The sequence below is a fragment of the Beta vulgaris genome, chromosome 4 (assembly GCF_026745355.1).
Source record: "Beta vulgaris subsp. vulgaris cultivar EL10 chromosome 4, EL10.2, whole genome shotgun sequence".
Taxonomy (NCBI): Eukaryota; Viridiplantae; Streptophyta; class Magnoliopsida; order Caryophyllales; family Amaranthaceae; genus Beta; species Beta vulgaris.
Window position 1 is genome coordinate 24686159 of NC_079205.1, and position 11927 is coordinate 24698085.

Here is an 11927-nt window from a genome sequence, read left to right on the forward strand (position 1 = left end):
TCTTATCCTCACATCTTACCTCATACATTTTTATGAAATTTTTTTTTTCATTTTCTCACTTTCTTTTCATAAAAATTTCTCATCTCTGCATTTCCATATCATAGTATCCTGTTCATCATTTAGAGTCTTCTTAGTGTCCATCTTGCTGTAAAAGTATCATCCGCTTAGGAATTCTCACAAGTCCATTTAGCGCATATGTCTAGCTCATCCAATTTCAGTCCATTAGAGTCAACATCGTATACCTATATGAGTTAGCAGTCTTGACCCCGTCTAGGTTCACCCATTTAAGAGTCTAAATCCATTAGAATTTGCTCGTCTTAGGAGTTTCGAATCCATTAGAGTTTCGCCCATATTAGGAGTCTAAAACCATTTGAATTCCATTCATATTAGAAGTCTAAGTCCCTTAGAGTTTCATGCATATTAGGAGTCTAGCATTGATGAAAGTTCATTATCTAGAATTCTAAAGTCGTTAAAAGTCTATCAAGTTTAGGATTCATAAGTCATTAGAATTTCATATCTATTAGGACATCATTCATACTAGAATCTTTCTTGCATTGCATAGTCCATTATTCATACACTTTATGCATAACTAGAGTCCATAAGAGTCTCATTGCATCCATAGTCCCCATATCATTTCATACATTCGACATTTAGTAATCTCGAACTACAAGCGATCTGATTCCCTCTTTTGGGATATGTAGGCAACCTTTACAGGTTCCAACACATGGACTGAGTCATGCATACATACCTTAGGTCTAGGTGCCTCCAAAAGAGTCTTGCATACATGCATTAGGTCTAGTACATCCACAAAAAATCCAAAAAAAAATAACATTTATTGAGGAGATGCGATTTTGTTCCTAGAAGCTCAACTTTTAATCAAAGATACATTATTTAATTCCATTTCTCTCTCTCTCTCTCCATCATCATTCTATCACTAAATCTCCTTTGATGGTCTATGTAGAAATCAAGCGACACTGAAATGGGCAGTCCATCGAATAACGAGCAATAATTTGCTGAAATGGCTAAAGCTCTAGCCAAGATGTCTAGTATGATGGAAGAAATAGCTATAAGGCTTGAGAAGGTCGAGTTTGGTGAATCTACTGGATTCAATGAGAAATTGGAGAGTGTTGTTCATAGGATGACCAATACAAATTCCTACTTTGAGCCCATTGATAACACTAAACTGAAAGGGAAACTTCCCAAAAAGTTCTCTACAACTGACATCCCTATATTTAAGCTAATTGATAATCCAAAGTATCATTTAAGGAACTTTCGTGTAACCATGAAAATCAAATCGGTTGACCCTGAATTTTATCCAATGGTATTCCCGATGTCGTTGGACCCAATATGCCAAAATTTGTTCTATTCCTTATACCCCAAGCAAACTGAAACTTGGGAAGGCATCACTATTGCTTTCATAAGACAATACGAATCAATCGCACAACTACAAACCTATAAACCTACCTTAGAGAACTCGAGGTTCTTAAACAAGGTAAAATTAAAGGCTTTACTACTTATCTGAATCGATGGAGAGAGAAATCAACCCATTGGTATCAAGGCCTGTAGAAAAAGACTTGGTATGAATATTCGTTTCTAACCTCCTTTATAAGTACAAAAACCGCCTCAAATACTTGGGTCTTGATAGCTTCACAAGAGTATATGATGTGGGTATCCATATTGAGAATGATTTGCTGAAAAATGCCGAAGATAATGACCTCAATGTCATAGAAGTAGACACATCTATTAGCTCAATCGTTTAGTAAGACATTTGGACTCGTTTAGGTCCAATTAGTACCGAAAAAATACACTCTTATTCCATGAAGGCCGAAGCTACGAAGTTGTCTCATCAAGTGATGTAGGAATCTAGACTTAGAATTTTATTTTCTGTTTCATCTCTTTTATTTTGCCTAGTCTACATAGGATTTTCCCTCTTATTCCAAGTACTCATAATTTTCAATCAACAAATGAGTATTTATTTGTTTTCTAGCCATGCATTAATGAGCATATATGAAAATCGCGATTGTCGCCTTAAAAGAAATGAATTTCTAATTCTCATGACTATTCTAATAAAGGCAATGAACAAAATGGTATAAAAGAGGCATTCCTCTCTTTTCCTACAACTATTTCGCCGATCCTTGTCATCCATTTCAACCTAAGTACATAGCACCCTTCTCCCTTTAACCTACCTCATAGGAAACACATTTGACAACAATTCAATGTAAAGGGCAAAAAAAAAAAAAGAGAAACAAAACAAAAATCAAACCAAAATAAAAAAAGAAGTGCAAAATATACAAAAAAAAAAAAGATGAAGCAAATAAGCCCATCAATAGCTTTGCCAAACGTACTTCTTTCAAAACCTTTAACCGTCATTACAAGCCAAATCATACCTGTGGTAAACCTTCTCATAAACAACCAATAACTATATCGCATCCTAATAAGCCTAAAAAATACAAACCAAAATGCCCGCTAGGTCGAAAACTCGTAAGGGGGACTTAGGCAAAAGTTAGGGCATCTTCTCATTCATTAGTGTGAACTCCGAGTGGTCTGATTTTGCTAAAGATAAGTAGGAAACCTCACACTAAGGTCTGGCTACTTTAAACCAAACCAAACCAGCATCATTATCCACCCTTGCCAAAGACCTCTTCTAAATCAATGCCTAATTCATTGCAAATGGCTCCAAAGCAAAATGTTGGGTCACCGATTAAAATGTTAAGAGCTGCGATTGTATTGATTATTCCATCATGGATATGTAGGCAACCTCTTTTTAGGCGCGACCATTTTAATTCAAAACATATTTTAAGGCTCGCCTAGGCCCATGAGAAAAGCGCGATCTCTCAAACCATGAATTTTAAATGATCATCCCTACCCTTAGAACTAGACTAGGATTTGAACCTTACATCATGCAAATTGGAGTTTGAATAGCTGCCCACCTATCATAGGTGGGTGATTTGAACCTTACATCATCAGCCTACCTTATTGCGTGAGTCGATTCATTACAACTCCGCCTTTTTCCTATTATGATCCCTTGTCGTTTTCTCAACTCTAACCTTAGCATAACCTTTCAACACTCAGTGTTATGACCACGCCTCATGTTTTAACTGTTCCTTTATCTTGGCCATATTCTCTTCTATTTTCACCTTACGAACCCCATATGGAATCTTTGGTCGAAACTTCCACTAAGTGTGACGAGATATCTTCAAAATCAAGCAATCAAGTTGGATACTTCATCAACTCCATCTTGATGGGGCTTCATCACTGATGCACATAGAAAATCATGGGCCCCAAGTCTATACCTGGCCTATTGAAATAAGGACTTCATTAGTAGTCCATACATGAAATGTAGGGTTTTAAAACCTGCTCTGATACAAGATTGGACCTACTTTATGGGCTCACGTAGGCCCTTAACATCCAAAACTCGAAACATATACAACTCAAGCGTTACAAAAGCTCGTTCTATATAACGTATTTCAAATCGAACATATAATCTATGAATTGAATAGATCATCCGTGGGCTCCATGTGTACCTTGATAAGGACTTTATTATGAGTCGATATAAAAGACTATGGGATCCAGACCCGTACGAGATCCTTAGTGTTTTATGGGATCACTTAAGCCCGTAACAAACACTACACTTTTTGAAGTAAGCATAACCTACATGGATCATCCTTAGGGGCTTCCTATTTCTCCTCTTCCAAAAACATTTTTCTAAACGAAAAATTGGTCTTAGAGGAACAATAAAAGCATCATATTGATGCATTAGCATTAAATAATATCATCTGCATTAGTGTCATATCTCTTCATTTGCATTATATATCTGCATCATTCAAACATTATATCAAGCATAGCATTGCCTCCTTCGTCCTTAGCCATAGGGTTCTAGCATAAGTCATGAAGTCACACACATGTATGCACACAAGATAACACATTTAATTCTATTGTAATAGAAGTCAAGTCATTTTATATCCATACACTAGCACCTTTAAATCTAGAGTATTATAAGTCAAGTCATCACGGGACACATGCAAGTCCCTGAAAAAGAAACAAAATTAAAGTCCAAGACATTAGCCTTCCAGTAGATGCATAGGCCCACAGAATTACCCTCGCTACTTACACCAAAACCAAAATTAAAATCAACCCGGTTTTTCAAACTAGCACCTTTATTCCCACCAATCATAGTCTCAGACACAAACAAAAGGCCCACATTATTTATAAAACTTCACTTGCGGAGTAAGAAACTACCTTGAGGTTGCCTAAACCCCGACAGTTCCAACACAAAAGATTCATAACTCCCAGCGGGATTGGTTGACACCAACCTCCGCCGCGCCAGTAATAGACCCACTGTCGGGGGTTTCAAAATCCATCACACATAACTTTTTGGCATCAACTTCCTCCACACCACTGTCATCATGAACCACCATCAAATCTGGGAATTTGCGTTTTACACCCAAGCCATCCTCCACACTTGGGCTTTTCATTTATAACTGACTTGTTTTCTGGTTTTGATTTAGCATGAGAGAGGACTTTAACTTTTTTCGGCTTAACACTAGCATCATTAATTCAAACAACAAAAGTAATAGAGGGAGTAAGACTTACATCAGGGGAGTGAACATGCTCAGTGAAAGGAGCCTGGGTATTGTCCATAGCAATAGTTATGATAGCTTGCGAGGGTAGTTGTGGCACCAAAGGGGCTGGGTTCATTGAGGCCACTCGTTGATTTGAAGGCACACTAGGAGGCTCACCTAGAGGTGATCATTTTGGCCAGGCCCGACCCGTTTTTGGGTCGGGTTTTGGGCAGAATTTTTCGGCCCGCGGGCCGGACCCGGCCCGCCCGTATTTTTTTTTTTTGCTTTGGGCAAGCCAAAAACGACTTTTTAGTCTATTTTTTGGCCCAATCCGTTTTGGCCCGCAAAAGCCCGCTAATTTAGGCCCGAAATAGTGGGCTTTGGATACAAAAATTCGGCCCGAATTTAGGCCCGGCCCGATCAATGGGCAAATTTTTTTGGCCGCGGCCTGGCCCGACCCATGATCACCTCTAGGCTCACCACCTTTGGCTACATCCTTGCCAGGAGTATCGAATTGAAGGATTCTTGCACAACTAAGAAAATGCTTTGTTTCCTCCTCCGTTTTTTGTTTACCATGCCTAGGGGAAGCTCGAATCCAAGATCCCCATTGTTTCTCCAACTCCTTCTCCTCATCATTAACCGACATAAGATCCCGCTCTATATCCATATTGCCCCACAAGCATAACATAAGGTGGGAAACCTCTCGTATTTAATCTCAATCAACGCTGCTTCTCCCTTCCCAACATAAATTCTTGGAACCCTCCTCAAAGGCTTCATCACATTAATTAGCACCCAAACACGAGCAGACGTGTCCCATAGCACTCCATCACCATCCAACTCCAGAACTTCGCCAATACCACCTGCCACCAACCTAATATGTCGCCCCGACCTACAGCCTAGAGGAAGGTTATAACATGGATCCAAAAAGGGCAAGAGTTCATGGTAATATTAAATGGTTGTTGATTGCAATCGATTTCATTCAAAAGGACTAAACTTTGACCAAAAGTCCAAGAACGTCACGCCAAAACTTTCGCCTTGTCCATAGCATGGCCAAACTGCACCACGAACAAATCATTTTCAGTAGGGTGAAATAGGTCATTCTTCAAGATGTCCCAAATCTAGTTCAAAGTCCTTTTTAGCGCTTCAAAATTATAAGAGCGGATTGACAAAACCTTCCCTACTAGGGCAAGATCAATGCCGTTGTCAATTTTGTCATCGCGAATTGCGTCCAAAACAACTATGATATCTTCCTATGCAGTGATATTTAGGTTTGAAGCACGAGAGATGATCTCGTCAGCCATCGAATTGACTGCAAATCCCACGAGGGATTGAAACGCACGAAAAATCGAGTAGAAATTGTGGAAAAACCGTGACTTGGGGGACTTAAACCCTATAGAGAAACCCAAGATAGAGACTTTTTATATTGGTCGAAATCATTGCTTAATCCTACCACCTAGCTAAACCTCTTTTAAATATATAACTAGTATGTTGGCCCGGACGATGCTCCGGGTCAGATACAATTACCAAATATATTATTATTATTATTATTCATAAATTTCATAATTGATTCTATTAGCTTTTCATAGTATATTGTTTAGTAAGAAATTGAAAAATGGACGTTATGACATGATAAGTTGTAACACCCTAAAATTTCTCTGAAATTTTCGCGCGTTAATTATTATTATTTGAGTATTAAGTTATATTTTACTAATATATTTTCGGGAAGTATAGATATATATACATTTTTACACCTGCAATATTTTGATCGATATTGTTTTAATGTGTTTATAATGTGTTTTAGGTGTGGCATTGTTTGATAAACGTATAACACTTGTATCTGCGTTAATTGTATCAAACGGACAATGTAGTGCTCGTGTCTGTACAAAATGTAAAATGTGGTAGTGTAGTAAGTGCGTATTTGTATTACGTTAATAATTATAATTTTTTTTAATTATAAAAATATTTACTTATACATATTATTTTTGAACATTTTACTTGGTGCCTGAAATGTACATTATACTAGTGCTTTCGTACATTGTATTATTTGATTTAGGAAGTCCAAAATTCTGATTTTTATTGGTGGTATATGAACGGTTTTTGGACAGCCTTATTATGCTCTTGTAACGTTAAGTTAACCAAGAGTCATATCTTCATTTACCTTTCTTAATACACCTTTTAACCATCATCTTTTCACCTTCATTTTTCTGAAAATAAAATCAGAAAAACTCCTCCTTCCTCATCCATTTCACACGCCTACTTCAAAGGAAAAGGGAGAGGAAAAGTTTTGGTTTTTCAATCACAATTCTCACACAAATGATCCTAAGAACTCAACACGTGTATACCTTGTGTTGGTTGAGTTTGATTGATCCTAAGAACGATATGGTTCTAGGAATTTGTGTTAAATGATTCTAAGAACGGTATGGTTCTAGGAATTTGGGTTTGATGATCCTAAGGGCATCATGGTCCTAGGAACTTGAGTGCGATTAACCTAAGGGCGGTATGGTCCTAGGAACTTGGTGACTTAACCTTGGACGGTATGGTCCATTGGTTCACTTACGGGTGGTATGTTCCGTAGATTATAGCTATTCGAAAAGGGTTGTATGGTTCCTCGAATATGCAACTTAGGCCTTGGGAGGCATGGTCCAATGAGTCTACTCACAGACGGTATGGTCTGTTATGTTCGAGCTTGTTGACCGCATTTGTTGCATGGTTGATCGGAACTTGGTGTGATATTGGATTTTCCTTATTGGTTACTTGTGGTTATTTGTACCTCTTGGTGAGATTGGTAACTCGTTAATGTGTTCTTTGATGTTGCTTCTAATTACTTTTAAGTTCATTATCTATTTCTATTTGAGTTCGAAGAACTGCTAGTTACTCCCCACTGATTGTGAAAGTTGTTGAATTATTATGCAGATGGTGATGCTGTGTAGGATCATCACTGTTTGGACCGAGGTTGTGCGTTATAACCGAGTGAGCAAGAAAGTGGTGCTAGTCACAGTGGACGAGCACTTTGAGACAGGAATTAGAACTAGTTACTTAGTTGGTCTTAAGTAGCCACCTCTTTTGTTTTGTCACATGTTTTGAACTACATATTTTAGTTGTCTTTTGGTTTGGATATTCTCTATGTTGAGGTTTCTTTGAAAATCATATGATGTTTTGAGACTTGTTGGAATGAGGGTATGGGACCTCATTTTCCCTTTTTATATATATGATTTTGAAGGTTGAATATTGTCTTGAAGGATTTTACTTATTATAGATTCATATTCTACTCCTTAGAGTAGCATCTCCGTCTTATTAGTATTTCCGCTGCCGCTATTTGTACCATTACATTTACTTTAGTCTCCACTCTTCTTTGTATTGGACGGGATGTTACATAAGTTGTTAAAAAAATATCTAAAAAATAGGGGATAATAATAACAATTTCAATTGAATTTGAGTAAGAAAATGTTATTATAGTACTCCACGTTCTTTGTTGTTCATCCTATATTTTTCATTAGAAAATTCCAAAAAGTTCTGGTTTTAAATCTTTCCATATAAAGCCTATGCCCTATAATTTGGATCAAAATAACCTCAAACAAATTTTTTTTTATTCCAACCATATCCCTTATATACAACCGTTTGGGCCACTTTATTTAATGTTTTTTCTTCTCTCCTCATAACAGTCTCCCTAAAATTTACATCAAAAACTGAAATGCAAGCCACCGGAGAACTCAGTTAGGGGGCATTTGGTTCATATAGTGGTATGGGTTTGGAATAAGGAATGGAACTAATGTGGTATAGGTTTGGATATTGATATCTGATACCATGTGTTTGGTTTTATTTGGGAATGAATTTTTTTCTTCTATTTGATACCTTGAGGTATTGGTACGAGCCATACCCACCTAACCCCTTGGGTTTCTAAACCCCATACCTTATGGGTTTGAGGTATTGGTTTTAAATTTTTTAATTTTGTAATCAAATACAAGGTATAGGTTTTTGCTCATTCTAAACTCATACCTCATACCAAAATCATATGAACCAAACTCCCCGTTAAGGTAACAGTCGACAGTCGACACCACAACGTACCAGTCACAAGGGGCTAATGAGATGTCCGCATCATAGCCGGATAAAGCACCACGTCAATCGTTGAGGTTTCGGCTACCGGTGAGTCGAGTTCCGTTACTGTGGCCACGAGTCTGTGACGGGAAAAATGGAGGTGAAAGCTAGTGTAACAGTGAGGGGGACAAGAAAACAGTGTTGCCATTAACCAAAAATGGTGGAATAACGGGCTGGGTTAAAGGAGTAATGGAGTTTGGGAGATGAACTTGCTTTCTCAATTATATTTGCACAACAAAGAAATGGATGAACTACAAAAGAATTAAAGGAGTAATGGAGTTATAGAAGAAGAAGGAAGAGGAGAACTAATGAAGTTACCACTTACGACTTACGAGGGAGCAAAGTTTCAAAAGTGCTAATGTATGTGTGCACAACACTCATTTAATGATTGTGCAATTTTTTTTTCTTCATACTCCTCCATTTTACATATTACACTTTTCAAATCACGAATTCCTAGGCAATTTTTGAAGAGGAGAGAGATAGAAAGAAAGAAAACAAAAGGGTCTCATGCAAACATGTGATAGGAGAGAGATAGAGAGAAGTTATTACTCAAAATAAAAGTGTAACATCTAATTTCAAACTTCCTAAAATAGAAAGTGTAACATGTAAAATAAAAACCAAAGAAAGTATTAAAATTTAAAAAGGAGGATGGTGGAGGGAATTTTGCCTTTTTTTTTTTAATACGTTTTCTATCATGTAAATAGGAGAATTCCATCTACTTTTAATTTTGCATTATAGGAAAATCAAAAGAGAACTAAGGGAGTACTTAATGAAAAGTACTTAATGGAAAGTTGAAATCAAAAAGCTTATCTACATGTTTTTATACTTCAATATAATTATAAGACTTGAAATTGTAATGATATTAATGGTTAATACTCCCATTTTATATCAAAGATCATGCGTCCGAATCCTAATAACTACATATTGTTCGTATTTTAATCAAGATTATAAACATGTGTTTTAAAAGTTTTAAAAAGTGACACGTAGCATTTTTCCTATGATAGGAACGCCTTTTAATATTTTTCTATAGATTTCATTTCAATGGCAATCACTAATTCCTTTTGCCTAGTTAAAAATCTTATATGTTTATCTCTATTATATAAGGGAAGGGGGGAGCTATGGTGTCCTCTTTTGAATTGACTATTTTGCCCCCCTTCTTTTTCTAAATTACAAAAGGAATCTCAAAATTAAAATCGGAGTTCAAAAAAAAACTACCGAAATTTAATTTACAACACTCACTCACAAATCACTTAAAAAAATAAACTTTACAAATCACTCATACAATTAAGAAAATCATGTTATAAAAATCACGCAAATCACTCAAACAATCAAGAAACTTTATTAAAACTTAAAATTAACATACAAAGTAAAACTAATAACCTAAAACGTCAATACATACAAAAACATCTACTACAAAAATTTACTTACAAATTACTATTCTCAAGAACCATTCGCAATTACATACTCACAAAAGTTAGCTATAAACACAAATTTGAGAAAAGCACAAGATTTTGACGGCGATATCACACATTCATCCATCGACAATTTGCGAACTTCGATAATTCTTTTAACCTTCAAAATTATTTCACATTAGTTTAAATAAACAATAGCAAATTAGTTGACTGTTATGTAGTTTAAAAAATGGAGATGACAACAATGAGTTCAAAAGGGCTTTTATACAATCAGACTTAAATTTAATTCATTTTCATATAAAACAAATTTAGTTTTTTCTAAAAAAAATGCCAATATTTAAATTTTTGCCCATAACTTTTGCCAAATGTCCATGTTCAGAAATAAATTTTGAAAAACAAAACAATATCAAACTTTATTCGAACAGTTTTTGCAAAAATCCATTTTTAGAAAAAAAAAACTAAATTAATTTGCAAAAAAGTAACGATTTTTGTTTTTCTAAAAAAAAAAATCCAATATCAAATTGTGTATGAAAAAAATCAAAATTTCATTTCAAATATAGTTGAAGCTCAAAGTGTTAAAATTTAGAAAAGGACAGAAATTGAAATTATGAAAATTTTTAAATATCAATGTGTGCAAACATAATTTAGATGTTAGACAAGGAAAAAAAAACTGAGGTGTATTTGTAGTGAAATCATAATTTAGAAGTTAGACAAGGAAAAAAAATTATTTACTTTTTCATAGTGTTTCTTGTATATAATGAAACTTTTACATATATTTGGACCTATCTCTTTCTATTATACAAATAGCAGTTAATTATCAAGGTAAAAAGATTTATGTAAAATATCATTCAAGAATTAAAGTACAATATATCTCTATAATATAAGGAAGGGGGGCTATGGTGTCCCCGAATGAAGAGATTATTTTACCCCTTTTTCTTTCTAAATTACAAATCTACTTACAAACCAAAGGGAGATTCAAATAAAAAAACTGGAAATAAAATTATAACAATCACTCACAAGTCAACTTAAATCATAGAATTGCATAATTTACATTATACAAATCACTCAAATGATGAAACTTTACAAAAACCAAAAAATTAACTTACAAAATACAACCAATACACTACAACGTCAATACATACTCACAAAAATTTGACTTGAAATCCAAGTGTCCACTTTCTTCACAATATATGAAGTAGTGTACTTAATTTAAAATCAACTAAAAAATTATAATATTAGAAATCATAGATAAATTCAATAAAATTTCTATTTTGTTCATAGAATTTTGACCTTGAAAAGTAAAAAAAATAAATAAATAATAGACTGGTGAGAGACTTAAGTAACAGAGACTAAACCAATTAAATTTTGTAACTAAAAATAATTATACTTTGTATGTCTAATATTTAAATTTTGACTTTTACATAAGTCGAAAAAAATCGAGTTTCTATCTTGAAAAGAATTCAAGCACGCATTGCGTGAAAAAAATGCTAGTAAGTTCAAATTCAATGTCTTGAACTACTGAAATGTATTGGGAGCATCACCATAAGTCAACCCAATAACTAGTTGTGACTAAGATAAGAACCTAAATCAAACCATAACCGACTTGATATTATTTTTTCAAATGACATGATCCTAAAGAAATTAACTTGAGCCAGACTGAATTAGATCAAATCCTTTGTTAGCTTTGCCAATTAGAGCACGTAAAATCTTTCATGACACATCAAGTTGTAATAGTTGTATTTTCTGAACAATTTCTCCTCCCAGAGCATTTCACAACTCTTGTTCGTGTGCTGATAGCTAACATCTGCATGCAGCATCACCACTACGCTCTACTAAAGCTTGTATAGAAACATATTCA